Here is a 17,020-nt window from a genome sequence, read left to right on the forward strand (position 1 = left end):
TGACCTGAGGCAGCTCCCCAGGGTCCTTCTCCGAGCCCCCATCTGAACCTCCTAGTTCCGCCTCATTAGAGCCCAGCCGGGAGCCCGAGTCCATCAATGGGGCCTCCGTCGCCACTCCAGAGATGACCGAGGCGGCCTGCCTCTACAGTTCCGTCTGCGATGCCGATGGGGACCGCCTGTTTTGCTCTCGCCTCCGGTTGCGCCTACTCCTACGCGGCTTCGGTCGGTCCTCTGCAGCCTCCGCCCAGGTACCCGTGCCATCTTTGCCCGCCCGGTACCGTTCCAACCATTGCCAAGCGTCATCCGGTGTGTCGCAGAACATCGCCACTCCATCCACCAGCACTTTCAGGCGCGCCGGGAACAGTAGTGAGTACTGCACCCCTTAGTCGCGGAGGGCCCTCTTGACCGCTATGAAGGAGAAGCGACAGCGTTGGACCTCCTGGGAGTAGTCTGGGAAAAGAGACACAGATGCGTTGTCCACCTTGTATGGGCCAGCCAACCTAGCTTGCCGCAGGATGATGTCCCGGTCTCTGAAATGTAGCAGTCGGGCTATCACCGGCCGGGGGGGGACGGCCCGGGGCTGGAGGTCGGGCCGGCACCCTGTGAGCTCTCTCCAGTGTGTAGAAGTGCATCAGGCCCTCAGGGACCACCACATCCCGCTACCAGTTTTCCAGATATGAAACCATGTCGCCCCCTTCAACATTTTCGGGCAAACCCACCACTCTGATGTTATTGCGCCTGTTGCGCCCTTCTGCATCAGCCGCTCTCCTTTCCAGGTGCTGCACCCTGCGTGTTAAGTCCTCCAATGTGGCGTCCGCCGCTTTCTGGGCCGGTTCTAACGTCTCCAGCGCCAGCTCCGCAGACTTGACACGGCCAACGAGCTTGTCGTGGTCCGCCTTGAAGAGGCCTAGACCCGTGGAAACCTGCGCAATGTCCTGGCGCAGCCCTTCTCTGGTGTCCCCTATGGCTTTGAGGATCTGATCCATCTGTTGCTGTTGCAGCCCTGTGGTCTGGCCGTCCGACGGATGCTGCCCGTGGGCCTCAAGGGAGTCCTCAGTCTGATCCGTTGGCGCCGTGCCCGCTCCCTTCCGTGGCTTCCCCATAGCACGACACTGGGTCTCGCAGTTGCGCCAAGCGCCAGGAGTCTGTCTCGTGGTGTGCCCCGGGTCGCGATGAGAACCGCTGCCCTGCGGGTCCGGCCGAGCAAGGAACCAGGACTGTGCGTGCAGGGAAGTTTCCGGGCGGCGCTGCAGGTCCACAGGTGCTCGTTGCTCCAAAGGGGGCACCACTCGCTAGACCCAACGCCCGCCGACGAGGTCCACCAGTGACGCTGAGCCGACCCGGTCCCTCAATGAGTGCCGGGAAATCCAGTCTGCAGACCCCACACCTGGGAGGGCCCCCAGTGCGACCCCAGGCCCCTCACCTGTGTGCGCTGGCAACCGCGGCAGGAAGCTCGTGTCCGGGGTCAGCCCCGCCGTTACGGGACGTCCAGATGTCCCCCTGAGTCCCGGGCCCCGTAGCGCAGACACCAGAGCGTCACCACCCATGCCCGCACCGGGCCAGGGACGGGGCCCCCTCTGCTCGGTCCTGGTCAATCCGCGAGCTCGCTGGCCTCCGGTCCCTCAGCACGACACTGAACCCAGCAGGCCGAGCGCCGCCCTCCGCTCCTAGCACCAAGCGGCTCCGCTCCCCGGTCGGGGCCCGCGGCTACGGCGTGCTAGACAGTCAGCCGCAAGGTAGAGCCACACCTCTCAGCGACAGCCCCGCCGGGTCCTCTGCAGTCGGTGTCCCCCTCCGGGACTACTCCGCGCAGCCGCCTGGGCTCGATGACGCCACAACCTCTTCTCGCCGGGGTTCTCCGTTCTCGGCCACCGTCCAGGCGCCACTTTAAGCACGCGGGCACTAGCGCTGGGTGCCCGCGTCTACCCCTGCCAGAGGGCTGCCTCCAGGGCCGCACCAACCTCCGCTCGTCCACGGGGGACCGGGTCTCCGGTCGGCACCTCAGTAATTGAGGCCGGGGAGATCCGAGGGTAACAGTAGTCCTTCGGCAAGATGGTCGACCACCGTAGGCTGGGCTTCATTTTGACCTCCGATTCCAAGGCAACTGTAGATCCCTCCTTGTGCACAGCCGCTGCCGAGGCGCCCCGTGCCTCCCAGGAACCACGCTGGGTCGGCGGCGCCGCTGGGGAAGGTCTCGGACAGGATAAGTACCGAGATAGGCCCGGAGCTCGGTGCTCAGGCGGCCATGCTCGGCGGAGTCCAAGCTATGCCCCCCATTATTTTCCTGTGTTGATGACTTGGTTGTCCTACTTTTTTTTTCTTAGTTTTCCAGCTAGTTGCTTGTTGGCACCCATCTGTGCCCGCCTGGACGTTGTGGTCTGGACGTTTAGTGGCGCTTGTTGTCTTCAGATGTGCCCGCCTGTTCTTCTGGTCTACAGCCAGGGGCCTGGAGTGAGGCTTGGCACCCCTGCTTGTTTTTCAGGACCCTTGTGGGACTGTTTTTCTCTTCCACCTGCCATATTACTGAGGCGCTGTTCTGTTTGGCCTGTTGACGTCCAGCTGTGATGGAGTCGGTTGCCCTCTTCACTGGGTGTGTTCCCGGTGGAGGGCTCTTGCCCTTGTTTTTACTCTTCACCTTGGAGTCTCTGGGTTGCTCTTCTTCCTCTGTACTCCTCTGCATTGCCTGTACCTGGGGCTTTCGGTGGAGGTCCCTGGTTCATGGGTTGCTGGCCTCGTTTTGTTTTGCCTGTACCTGGGGCTTCCGGTGGAGGTCTTTGGTTCATTGGCTGCTGGTCTCCTCTCGTATTGCCTGTATCGGGGGCTTCAGATGGAGGTCCCTAGTACATTGGCTGATGGGCTCCTTTCGTATTGCCCTTCCTTCCCCTGCTTGGTGAGGGCTGGGCTGCCTCTTGTCATTATGACTTTTGCAAGTGCCTTTTCTTACTCCCTCCTTAGGGGTATGCTCACCTTGTTGTTGCTCCGTTCTTGACTTTTATGGGCACTTCTTCACCCCTTCACCCTGATCTCCAGTGTGTGGTTCGCTCGTGCTCTTATTCCTTAGTTGCTTGCACTTCTGTCGTTGGCAGTCCTTTGGTTGAGGTACATTGGCTGGTCTCGACCTTGGCTTTCTGGAGACTTTCTCCCTGCTGGTATTGTCTGAGCTTGAATGGTCATTGCTCTCCGTTCTGACCTTGGTGTCCCTTTCTGTTCCAGGCGGTTGCTGCAGAATTCTCGGTCTACTGTGTATTTTTCACATGCTTCTGCCCCCGGGGAGGTTTTTGTATTTGTTTGCAGGATTGCTCTCCAGTAGCGGTGTCCTGTTCTTTCATTCCAGATCTTGGTGCCTCAGTACCTGGCACTATTCTGGATGGTGCTGTACCTCACCATTTGTTTCTTTCCCTTCTGTTTAGCGGGGTTTTTCACACACTGTTCCAGTATTTTTACAGTTTTGTTTGTGATTGCTCCGTGTTGTGGCGTGGAAAAGTTCTCTGAAGAAAACTGACGTAGGCGCTCCGGGGTGGGACTTATGTATCCTCACTGACATCACGAACACGGACGACGTCCGAGAGGAGTTACGTGGTGCCAGCACGCAGGTATGCTGTGGCAAAATTTTCAATTCAGTCGCCCACCTCGGGATAATTCTACGTTGAGGAACCTGCGGCTAGAATAGTCTCTACCATATGCATCGTTACGAAGGTAAGTAACTCGTACCCTAGTCCCATTCTGGCATGGGAATTTGCCCCAGTATTGGAACTTTCATAGATTCCCATGCTTTGTATCATTCCCCGTCGTCGGAATGGGAGCCTCGGTAGTATAAAAACCATAGAAACAAAAGAGAAACTTAGGCCTAGGCCTCATCTCATTTTGTATCCTATCACCCTCTTTTTGTAAAAAGAGACCAAACTTTTGCCAGGACCAATCCGAGCAGCCTCACCCTCTGGAACCTTCCTGAGAGAGCTCAGAGCCTCAGATTTTTCTACCGCACGTTGTGCTAGGGAGTCTCCACTGAGCTCTGCTCAGCTTTTCATTCTACTTCTGGATTTCTTCAAGTTTCTACTGGATCAACATGTCTGACAAGGAGAAGAAGGCCTTGTTCAGGGCCTGTGCCTCTTGTGGGGAAAAAACGTCTTTTTGTGGAGGATAAGCATGACAATTGTATTTACTGCTTATATCCTGGCCACAGAGTGCAAGATCTGCAGAACCTTCTCCAACAAGACTCTTCGGGACAGGGAAGGTCGTCTGTTAACCTGGCTTCAAAAAATGAAGACTCGCAAAGAGGTGCTCTCTTCAGAGGAGGAAGATTCCACGTCTTGTGCTTCCTCTCACAGATCGAGGAAGAGGGGTAGGTCTCCTCCAGGATCTTCTACATCTCAGCCCTCCCTTCAGGCCCCTCACAAGATCTCTGATAGGTCTGGTCCCCTTCAATCTCCTCACGGAAGTGTAAAGGAGAGGCAGGGACAGGCTGCTGGAGTGAGTGCAGCTTTAAAGGACGTGAAGGAGGTTCCTCTGTCTCCCCCTCCGTCCAAAAAGGCCAAATCTAGTGACAAACACTCTTCAGTCACTTCAGGACCTGGGCCGGAAAAGAAACAGCGCCCGTCGACGACAAACACCAGGTACGTCGTCGACCGTTTCTTCAGTTAAAGTTCCCGCCATTTCTGTGGCTCCGTCGACGGGCTCGTCGACGGTAGCGCCCTCCACGATAACTTCGTCGTCATTCAAGGTCCCCAGTTCGTCGGCGCTAACATCTTCCACGTCGACGACGGCAAGCAAGGTACTGTCGACGGCAGCGGTGTCGACGAGAACTACGTCGACGACGACCACCTCGACGTCTACGACTATGTTGATGACGACGAGTTCGTCTACGAAGCCGTCGACGGGGGTTCGGTCGACTACGAGACCGGCGTCGACGAAAGCTATGGTACCGTCGACCATTCCGCTGACATCTTCGTCAACGACTGCTACACCGTCGACGACGGCATCGTCGACGGGACAGTCGACGGGGCAAAAGATGCCTTTTTCAACGCAGAAGATAAAGATTACACCGGAGATGACTTCTCCGCGACGGGTCTCTGCGCATCTTCCTACTATGCTTCTAGACGATGAATCTGAGGAGGATGAAGTTGAAGTTGAGGACGATGATTATGGTCCTGCCTATAGTCCCTCTGACTTGAACGTCAAGATGCAGGAGACAGACACGGAGGAGTGTTACGAACATGCGGGTGGCCAGCAGTCGTATCCATATGTTCGGGAAGAGAGACATGCTCCGAGTTTGGGCCAGGGCATGGTAGCCATGCCCTCTTCGCTCATTTCTGACCTGCAGCTGATGCTGCAGGATTATCGGAATAGGTTTCCGTCGGAACCTTCTGGACAGTCTGCAGTTCCTACACAGTCACAAGTGCAGCAGGCTATTAGTCTTCCAGTGGCACACCCCTCGCCACCACCGGTTGTACCTGCGGTCCGAGTCCCCACTCCGGATCCCACACCCTTTCATGATGTCCAACAGGATACCTCTTCGGATGAGGAGGTGATACAGGTGGATCCCTTGGTTGATCCGTTGCAAGACCCGGATTTGGATCAAGGAGACAGTGGGCCACAAGATCCGGACGCTGCTGGTCGTGACACGTCCATCTCCCCTCCTGTGGATATAGGGGGTTTTCATCACCTGATGGAAAGGGCAGCTAAAAGATTTGGATTGCCGGTTTCGAGAGAAGAATCGGAATGTTTCCTTTATGACTTTAAGGATCAACACCGGAGATCGGTCAAGTCTATTCCCATCATTGAACATGTATGGGAGGAAGGGATGAAAATTATGCAAAATCCGGCCACGGTGATTCCAGTCCTCCCGCGGCTGGAAAAGAAGTATAAGGCTCCGGACGGCAGTCCTGCTTGCCTTCTTGGTCAGCCGAAGCCTGATTCAGTCATCTCTCAGGCGGCTCAAAGCAAGTCCAAGAACCCGTCCACACCTTTGACCACACCACCGGATAAGGACGGTCGACGCCTAGATAACGTGGGGAAGCGGTTTTCCTCAATGGCCAGCTTGCTTGTTAGAGCGTCCAATGCTCTTGCCATCCTCGGCCGATACGACCGACAGATGTGGTGCGACATGGAACCCTTCGTGGAGCAGTTACCAGAACCCACAAAGGAGGAAGCCAAGAAGGTGCTTATAGAGAGGGAAAAGTCTTCTGCTGAGGTTATAGACTGTGCAATGGACATTGCTTCCACGGCATTTCGAGCCTTGGCTGGCTCGGCAGTACTACGACGCCAGGGCTGGTTGAGAGCCACCTGGTTTCGCCAGGAGGTCCAGAATAGGATCCTGGATCTACCATTCGATGGGGACATGCTGTTTGGCAAGCACGTGGACGATGCTCTGCAGAATATCAAAAAGGACACGGACACTGCAAAGGCCTTAGGGTCCCTCACCTACCGGAAAGTCCCCTTTAGGGGCGCACGAGGCAGAGGATTTACATCCTACAGAGGGAACCAACAGAGATATTCCTCTCAGCCTTCTCAGTCCTATAAGCCCCAGTACTCCAATCAGCGCCAGGGACAATCGGCGTCTTTCTCTCGCCATCAGCCGCGGGGCCGTCAGACCCGGCAGGGACGTGACAACACCAAGCGTCAATAGCGGCTTTCCGGCTCTACCTACTGTTCCTTCCCTCACAGTCACATCAGTGGGGGGCAGGATTTCTCTGTGTCTGGAGAACTGGAGATCAATAACATCGGACCAATGGGTCCTCAAAATTGTAGAGTGTGGCCATGTGTTGGAGTTCCAAGACCTTCCTCCGACAAGAGCTCCGGGCACCATCCGCAGGGGACATTTGGGACAACTCCACCTCGAAGCCCATCAACTGTTCCTCAAGGGAGCGATAGAACCGGTGCCTCTGTCCCAGAGGGGCCGGGGTTTCTATTCAAGGTTCTTCCTCGTGCGGAAGACGATAGACACTTGGCGCCCCATCCTAGACCTGCGGGAGCTCAACACCTATCTCGTCAAGCTCTCCTTCAGGATGGTCACTCTCCAGGAAATTCTTCCTCTCTTGAATCCAGGCGACTACTTGGCGTCGCTGGATTTAGAAGACGCGTATTTCCATATTCCGATACATCCAGCTCACAGACAATACCTACGCTTCACAGTGGGAAAGAGCCATTTTCAATTCAAGGTGCTTCCGTTCGGCCTTCGGTCGGCACCAAGAGTGTTCACCAAGGTGTTGGCGCCGGTTGCAGCCTTTCTTCGGAAACAATCTTTAGAAGTTTTTCCTTACTTAGACGACTGGCTCGTCAAGGCACCATCTTTCGAGGAAACTTCTCATGCAGTGGCAACTTGCATCCATTTGTTCCGTTGCCTGGGCCTTCAGCTGAACGAACGCAAGTCAGTCCTGCTGCCCTCCAGAACGGCCAGATTCCTGGGATCCGTGTTGGACACCACGCAATGTACAGCTCGTCCCTCGGAGGAACGACAACAAAAGTTGATGATTTCGGCTCGACTACTCTGCCGCAAACAATTCCTGTCTGTCCGCCAATACAAATCCCTTCTCGGGTCGATGTCATCCTGCATACCATTGGTACCACATTGCAGGCTGCGAATGCGTCCTCTGCAGGAGGAGCTAGACAAGCAATGGCGCCAGGCAGAGGGGTCATTCAACGACAAGGTGGTGGTGACAGCAGCGATGAGACAGGCGAGCAAATGGTGGCTTCTAAAAAGCAATATCGCCCAGGGTCTGTCATTCAGGAGTTCACCTTCACCCATGGTACTGACCACAGACGCGTCACTGGAGGGCTGGGGTGCAGTTCTCCGAGAGCTTCAAGTCCGTGGCCACTGGAGTCCAGGACAGCGCCAGTGCCATATCAATTTCCTGGAACTGACGGCCATTCGGTTGGCCTTGCAAGCTTTTCTGCCCAGAGTTCGCAACCATTCAGTGCTGGTCCGGACGGACAATACTACGGCCATGCACTACGTCAACAAGGAGGCACCAAATCGCTGACTCTGTCCGCAGAAGCTCAGCGGATTTGGGATTTTGCGATTCTGAACAACATCACTCAAAGCCGAACACCTGGCGGGAACTCTCAATGTCAAGGCGGATGCCTTGAGTCGACAGACGGAGGTGACTCACGAGTGGGAGTTGAATCAAACCATTCTGGACAGGGTGTTCTCAGTCTGGGGGACACCAACCATCGACCTCTTTGCTTCACCGGAGAACGCCAAATGCCGGTTCTACGCAAGCAAAGTTCACCATCAGGGGTCCCTGGGGAACGCTCTTTCGATGGCTTGGTACAGCGCATTCTTTTACGCTTTTCCTCCAATTCCCCTCATTCCTCGAGTCCTCAGGAAATTGAAAGCGGAGCCCTGCAAGATGATTCTAATTGCTCCAGCATGGCCCAGACAATTCTGGTACACCGAGCTTCTGAGGCTCTCCCAAGCTCCTCCGATTCACTTCCAACCCATTCCGTCCCTGTTGTCCAGGAATCAGGGGCAGGTTTACCATCCGGATCCGACATCACTCCACTTGACAGCTCCTGAACAGAGAGTTCAGTCATCTAATGCTCTCAGGAATGCCGGGAGGTCCTGGCTCATGCCCGAGCACCAAGTACCAATAAGACTTACAAGGCGTAATGGAAAAGATTCTGCCTGTGGTGTCAACGTCAAGGTCTCCATCCTTACACTTCCCAACCCCATCAATTGTTGCCATATGTTCGAGGCATGTGGGCTGCTAAATTCATATCTTAGCATTAGATCGCCGCCTAGTGTTGGGCTCGGATGATTGCACATTGTTGTCCTGGAAGAGTCTTCGAAGTATCCTGAGATAGGTGGCTCCTCCCCTGGACTACAGTGCGCATGGGCATCGGCTCCATCCCCAGATTGTTTTTTTCCGCCATTGGGTTCGGATGTGGTCTCGACGTCTTACTGTCGGAACCAAGTAAAACTATCTTTTACCGGCCAAAAGGCCTCGATTTTCTTGCGTCGGTATTGTCTGCGCTCGGTCTCGAGTCTTCCGTCTCTTGAAGCCGGAATAAGCGGAGTTTTCTTCGCTTTCTAAACTTTGAGGCCTTCTCATCGCGACACGACAGCAAGCCTTTACGGACATGGAGCGGAGCCCGTTTAAGTACTGCCCGCTCTGTGGGTCCAAGTACCCACACATCGATCTACACCCCGTGTGTAACAAGTGCCTTTCACCGGACCACGACGACGGCAAGTGCAAGGCCTGTGCACAGTTCCGCTCCAAGAAAACTCTCAAGCTTCGGCGCGCGGTGCGCTTGGAAGCTAGGCAAGCGGCCCCAGATCCGGAGAACATCTTCGGCGACCCGGAAGAAGAGGTCCAGGGTCACCTTCTACAAATCTCCCCATCACAGACGGAGGTCGAGGCGGATCCGGGAGACGACGACGGAGTCGCGGGTCAGGTCCTCGAATACGTCGAAGAGGTAGGAGACGACGATGAGATTTATGGGGCCGCGGCAGATAGCTCTGCGGACGAGCTCTGCCCCGAAGGTTACGAGGATACCGACCGGGACACGGGATCGCCTGTCGGCCTTACCCAGGACCCGTTGCCGCAAGCCACAGCCCCGCCTTCGGGCCCGGCTACGGACTCACTTGCTGGGCACGATGTTTCGAAACCGAAACTGAAACCGTCGGGGTCGTCAACACCTAAAATGGCCGACCCGAAATCGAAACTGAAACCAAAGGACTCGAGTGTCCCTAAGATGGCTGCCGTGCCTGTGAAGAAGTCGGTGCCCGTCACCCCGTCGGCTCCGTCGACCTCCGGTCCGCAGAAGCCGAGGAAGTCTGTCGATTCCGATGCTCCGAAATCGAAACCGACGCCCGAGGAAGGGGCCCCCAAGAAAGATGGTCGGCACGGATCAGCGGCTCCGGCGCCGTCCAAGCCCGCCAAGGTCGGCTCCAAAGAGGCTACGCACAAGAAGTCTGCGCCCCGGCCTCAAGATTCGGAGGTGCCGAGGACGGTTTCCGCGCCCAAAACGCACAAGGCCCGCGAGGACGTCGGATCCGAGGGACCGCTCAAAGCATCCTTGTCGGCGACGAAACCCACTGGCAGTGTACCGTCCCCCATTGCGGAGTCACTGCAGAGAATCAGGGAGAAAGCCTTTGCTCCATCGGCTCCGATGCCATCACCGCAGCCGCAGAAGGACGCTCCGGCTAAGCCTTCTGGGAAACTCCTCTTTCTCTTGCCACCTAAGGAGGCGCCGAAAGCGTTTTCGACGAAATCGGCTCCGAAACAGGGTTCCTCGCTGCCTGACCCTCTTCCACGTCGTGTACTCGATTCGGAAGCCGATTCAGAGCATTTCATTGATGCTGCCACCGGCAAGCTGACACTCTATAAACGGAAGATCACTTCGGAGCCGGTGGACCCCTACGTCATCCCGTTGAAAAAGAAGAGGGTGCCCCTTGACGCCTCAGGCCTCACGGAACCGATTCAGCCTCCTCCAAGACGGAGCCCTACTCCCTCCCCAGAACACTCTGTGGGTGAGGAATATGATGAGGATGAACAGTACAATTTCCCTATCGATGAACCTGATGTACAACCAGATTCTTACGACGACACTGGTGACCAGAACACCCAAGGTGTGGGCCAAGACCCGCAGACCTTTAATGCACGTGCATCCCCGACTGAGGACTCAGCAGGATTTCATGCACTAATTGAACGGGCGGCGGCCAATCATGATGTGGACATGCATGCCGACCCGGTTGAGGAAGACTTCCTTTTTGACACCTTTGCCATATCTGAGAGGACAGTAAAGACACTTCCTATGCTGAAAGGTGTTCTCAAACATGCTGGGGACATTTTTAAGGAGCCTACGAGGGTGAGAGTGGTCAACCCTCGCATTGAAAAGAAGTACAGGCCTGCACCTGCGGACCCCGTCTACATCCGGGGACAATTGCCACTGGACTCTCTTGTGGTTGCCAATGCCAGGAAACGTGCCAACTCCCAGACAACGGGTGAAGCTCCTCCCCCGGATAAGGAGTCCAAAGTGCTTGAGGCAGGGGGCAAAAGAGTGGCTGCACAGGCGGCAAACTTTTGGCGCATCGCCAATACACAGGCGCTCCTGGCGCGTTATGATAGGGCGCACTACGACACCCTAGAACAGGTTATACAACACCTGCCCCCACAGTTCCAAGAAGGCACCAAAATGCTTATTGAGGAAGGAAAGCTAATATCAAACGCAGCCATCAAGTGTGCACTTGACGCTGCGGACACAGCTGCTAGGGCTATCAACACTAGCGTTATGCTGAGAAGACAAGCCTGGCTCCGCATCTCAGGGTTTAAGCAGGATATTCAGACAACAATTCTGAATCAGCCAGTCAATCCTGATAGTCTGTTTGGTCCGGATGTTGACACCACCCTAGAGAAAATAAAGAAGGACACGGAAACTGCTAAGTCTATGGGGGCCCTGCAGTCCCAACAGTTTCGTGGCAGCAATTTTCGTCGCTCAGGTGCACGTGGAGTCACCAGAGGACAGATGGGTCAACAATCCCAGTTCTCCAAAGGTGGGGCGCAATCATCGTTCACTAAACAGAACAAGGGAGGTTATAGGAATAACAGCAACAGAGGTCGCGGCAGAGGAAACAACAGCTCCCGCACCTCTACTCCAAGCAAACAGTGACTTTCTGTCACTGCCCCCCGACCACCTAACACCTGTCGGGGGGAGACTGCAGCAGTTCCTGCCCGTCTGGAGAAACATCACCACAGACAGGTGGGTGCGACAACTAATCCAGTATGGTTATTGCCTAGAGCTGAAATCCACTCCACCCAACATCCCACCGAGGCAAAGGCCTATGTCCGCAGAGCACTTGCACTTATTGCAGCAGGAAGTGGTGGCGATGCTGCAAAAAGGCGCAATCGAGCTCGTGCCGGTGGGGGAGGAAGGCACAGGGGTATATTCCCTGTACTTCCTTATTCCAAAGAAGGACGGTTCTCTCAGGCCCATTCTCGATCTACGTCCCCTCAACCTGTACATACTGTCAGAGCATTTCCATATGCTTACACTGCAGCAGATTCTTCCCTTGCTAAACCAGGGAGACTTCTTAGCGACCTTAGATCTCAAGGATGCTTATTTCCACATTCCACTACACCCGTCACACAGGAAATACCTAAGGTTCACTATTCAAGGCAGGCACTACCAGTTCAAAGTCCTACCCTTCGGAGTCACTACGGCCCCGAGGGTGTTCACCAAGTGTCTAGCGACAGTGGCGGCGCACCTCAGGAGGCAGAATATCCATGTCTACCCCTACCTAGACGACTGGCTCGTACAAGCCAAGTCAGAGCAACAGTGCGCCGCAGACATGTCGACTACAATTCACCTTCTTCACGATCTGGGTTTCTCCCTAAATTACCCAAAATCGCATCTTCAGCCGGCACATGTCCGGCAGTTCCTGGGTGCTACGATCAACACCCTGACAGCCATGGCTCAGCCAAACCAAGTCAGAATCGACAGCATTCAGTCACTGATCCAACGATTCCGACCAAGACACTCCCTGCCAGCGAGAGTGTTCATGCAGTTGATTGGCATGATGGCCTCCTGCATCTTCATAGTCCCTCACGCACGGTTACATATGCGCCCGCTCCAGGAGTGCTTAGCGAATCAGTGGACACAGGCTCGTGGGCAATTGACAGACCTAGTGTTGGTTACCAGTCGGGCATGCGACTCTCTGCATTGGTGGACTCCACACAACCTTTGCAAGGGCCGACTGTTCCACGAGCCCGTGCCGCAGATTGTCCTGACGACGGACGCATCTCTCCAGGGATGGGGGGCACATGTGCTCACTTACACAGTGCAGGGACTATGGACGACGCAGCAACAGAAGATGCACATCAACTATCTGGAACTGATGGCAATCTTCATGGCGCTCAAGTCCTTCATTGTACATCTGAGCAACAAGGTCGTGCTAGTCCGGACGGACAACATGACCGCGATGTACTACATTCAGAAACAGGGGGGCACCCACTCGCCACAGCTGTCTCATCTGGCTCAGAGCATGTGGAAGTGGGCCATTCAGAGGAACATTTTCCTCATGGCAGAACACCTCCCGGGCAAGGACAATCAGATGGCGGATCTGCTCAGCAGATACAGCCATCAGATGCACGAGTGGGAGATACACCCTTCTGTTCTCCACCCGTTCTTCCAGCAGTGGGGTCATCCGGAGATAGACCTGTTCGCAACAAAGGAGAACGCAAAATGCCGACTCTTTGCCGCCAGGTTCCCTCACCCACAGTCGCAGGGGAATGCGATATGGATGAACTGGTCAGGCAAATTTGCATACGCTTTTCCGCCAGCCCCTCTAATACCGCTGGTCGCAAGAAAGCTAAGGCAGCACTCCATGACTCTCGTCCTGGTTGCTCCAACGTGGGCACGACAAGCTTGGTACACCACGTTCCTCGAACTCTCAGTGGTGCCGCATCAAAGACTGCGCCTCACGCCCAGTCTTTTGACGCAGAACCATGGAGACATTCAGCATCCAGATCCACGACAGCTCAACCTGGCGATCTGGCTCCTGAAGTCCTAGAGTTTGGATACCTTAACCTACCTCCAGAATGCATGAGTATCATCAAGGAGGCGAGGAAACCAACTACTAGAGCATGCTATGCTGCTAAGTGGAAGCGTTTTGTCATCTACTGTACGTCCAATGACATCAACCCACTAGATGCATCTATTCCCAACATCATCTGCTATCTGTTACATCTCTACAAGTGCAATCTGGCGTACACTTCCATTAGGATACATCTCTCAGCCATAGCGGCTTATCTTCAGAACAGGCAGCACCTCTCTGTCTTCAGAGTGCCCGCCATTAAAGCCTTCCTTGAAGGTCTGAAGAGTCATTCCCCCAAGAACACCACCAGCTCCGGTGTGGAACCTCAACGTCGTTCTCACCAGACTGATGGGGCCACCATCTGAGCCACTGCACTCGTGTGAGCTCCAATTCCTTACGTGGAAAGTGGCCTTTCTGATAGCTATTACGTCTCTGAGGCGTGTCAGTGAGCTGCAAGCGCTCACCATACAAGAGCCGTTCATTCAAATTCACCCAAATAGGGTAGTGCTACGCACTAACCCTAAATTCCTTCCTAAGGTGGTGTCACAGTTTCATCTTAACCAAACTATCGACTTACCAGCATTCTTTCAAAACCCGCAAACGGTGGCGGAAAGAATGCTTCATACCTTAGATGTACGGAGGGCGTTGATGTACTACATAGACAGAACACAACCCTTTAGAAAGACAAAACAACTCTTTGTTGCCTTCGCACCACAACACAAAGGCAACCCAATTTCTAAAGCAGGGATAGCCAGGTGGATTGTTAAGTGCATCCAGATATGTTATCAGAAAGCCAAGCGCACTTTAACAATACCCCCCAGAGCGCACTCCACACGCAAACTGGGGGCATCCATGGCTTTCCTAGGGAACATTCCTTTAGAGGATATTTGCAGAGCAGCCACGTGGGTCACACCACATACCTTCACAAAACACTACTGTGTTGATGTGCATTCCAAGCAGCAAGCAGCTGTAGGACAGGCTGTTCTCAAGACACTTTTTCAGGTTTCTGCAGCTGGCACGGGCAACCGCCGCTGATGGAGGGACTGCTATGTATTCTATGCTAAGATATGAATTTAGCAGCCCACATGCCTCGAACTGAATATGCTACTTACCAGTATGCATCTGTTCTTGGCATGTAGGGCTGCTAACATTCATATCGCCCGCCCTCCTCCCCGGTGCCTGTCGCAGCTGCAGATATACTATTGTATTTATTCATTAGCATGGACATCCTTTACACTTTCACTCCATCTCCTGCCACAATGGCGAAAAACAATCTGGGGATGGAGCCGATGCCCATGCGCACTGTAGTCCAGGGGAGGAGCCACCTATCTCAGGATACTTCGAAGACTCTTCCAGGACAACAATGTGCAATCATCCGAGCCCAACACTAGGCGGCGATCTAATGCTAAGATATGAATGTTAGCAGCCCTACATGCCAAGAACAGATGCATACTGGTAAGTAGCATATTCATTACTATCTCTGGCTAAGTCGGGGTTGGCACATTCATCTGTAAAGGTACATCTGGCGGCCATATCGAGGTATCGACGCGATTCTTTGGGTCCGTCCTTATGGTCCTCTAGGGTTGTCAAACAATTCTTGAAGGGATTATTCCGGATGTATCCTCCAGTTCGTCGTCCTCCTCCAGTGTGGCAGCTCAACCTGGTCTTGGCGCAACTCATGAAGGCTCCGTTTGAGCCTGTACACAAAGCAGACTTAAAGTTCTTGTCTTGGAAGCTGGCCCTCCTGGTGGCTCTCACATCAGCGAGACGAGTGAGTGAGCTTCAAACACTCTCCATAGTGCATCCATTTTTGCAATTTAAAAAGGAGGTTCTTATCCTTCGGACCAATCCAAAATTTATACCGAAGGTACCATCGGAGTTTCACTTAAATGAACCCTTGATTCTGAAATCTTTCTTTCCGCACCCTTCTACGCCTGCGGAACGCACGCTCCATTCTTTGGACGTTCAGAGATGCTTAAAGTTCTACTTGGAGCGCACACGTCCTTTTCGGAAGACGACTCAGTTGTTTGTGTCCTACAGTGCACCACGAAAGGGATTGCCTTTGGCTAAGAGTGGCATTTCCCGCTGGATCTCCAGTGCGATTCAGTTCTGTCATCAGGAAGCTGGCAAGCCACTGGATGGAAGAGTCAGGGCACATTCCACGAGATCAGTGGCGTCATCAGTGGCTCTCTTTTCAGGAGTGGCCATTAAGGACATATGCAGGGCAGCAACGTGGAGCAGTACTCATACCTTCATGAAACACTACTGCCTGGAGTCTGCAGGACGAGACGACGCGGCTGTTGGTCAAGCAGTCCTGCGGAATCTTTTTCATTGAGAGGTGAGCTTTCCCTACGATCCCTCCAGCCTGGTGAGCACATTTTGTTTGTTTTGCTATGCTTTATGTATTGCTTATATGGTTATGTGATGCCATGTACGTACAAAATGTGTTCTTCGTAATTTACTGCTAGCTACTCTGATACAAAGCATGGGAATCTATGAAAGTTCCAATACTGAGGCAAGAAAACAAGTTACTTACCTGTAACTTTGGTTCCCCAGTATTGGTAACTTTCATGGATTCCCATGCGCCCGCCCGCCTCCCCGGGGAAAGCTCAGCCTGGTTACAGAGTTAGTGGCGGTTTGCACAACGGCTACGAAAATCTGAGGCTCTGAGCTCTCTCAGGAAGGTTCCAGAGGGTGAGGCTGCTCTGATTGGTCCTGGCAAAAGTTTGGTCTCTTTTTACAAAAAGAGGGTGATCGGATACAAAATGAGATGAGGCCTAGGCCTACGTTTCTCTTTTGTTTCTATGGTTTTTATACTACCGAGGCTCCCATTCCGACGACGGGGAATGATACAAAGCATGGGAATCTATGAAAGTTACCAATACTGGGGAACCAAAGTTACAGGTAAGTAACTTGTTTTCCTATGCAGCGTCTAGTGTTGGGGAACCTAATTGCTTACAAATATAGTTGTCTAGTGTTCTGTTTCACAGGCACCATGACTCTCTAGTCTCTGCTTTGAGGTTTATTGGCTCTCCATTTTGCTTTGAAAAACAGCGTATCCAGGTCCTGTGAAAGAAGGGGCAGATGGGGAGAACTCCACACCTTTTCGCCTTCTTGGCTGGAATTTGGATTGTACAACAAGGTGCTTCGGCAGCATTTGGTGCATTGTTTGCTATCACGGTTACATTTTCTACAGAGGACTTGTCTTACTACTGGGAATGTACTGTGTATTTGATTCTGGTAGATAACACTGGCGAGCTTTAATTATTGCTCATTAACATTTTCTTTTTTCAGTGACCTTTTATATAGATTGATGCAACCGTTCAGCCCTTTGAGTTTTTTGCTCTCTACTACATGATTTCTACAGAATGAAATGTATGTTCGAACTTACCTGTGAGGTTAGATTTTGAGAATCAGAACTATGAAAATCTGCAAAATTAAACATTTGGGATTTATTTGGGCAACAGCGTGAAATGCTCCTTTTTA

The 17,020-nt window shown here is 53.6% G+C and overlaps 1 protein-coding gene across 2 annotated transcripts in view; it reads left to right on the plus strand.

Moving 5' to 3' along the window:
* HUWE1 (HECT, UBA and WWE domain containing E3 ubiquitin protein ligase 1) overlaps positions 1–17,020 on the plus strand; it is a 1,655,742-nt gene that overhangs the window by 93,885 nt on the left and 1,544,837 nt on the right. The gene's annotated exons all lie outside the window — the stretch shown is intronic.

This window comes from Lissotriton helveticus, chromosome 10 (genome assembly GCF_964261635.1).
Source record: "Lissotriton helveticus chromosome 10, aLisHel1.1, whole genome shotgun sequence".
Classification (NCBI taxonomy): domain Eukaryota; kingdom Metazoa; phylum Chordata; class Amphibia; order Caudata; family Salamandridae; genus Lissotriton; species Lissotriton helveticus.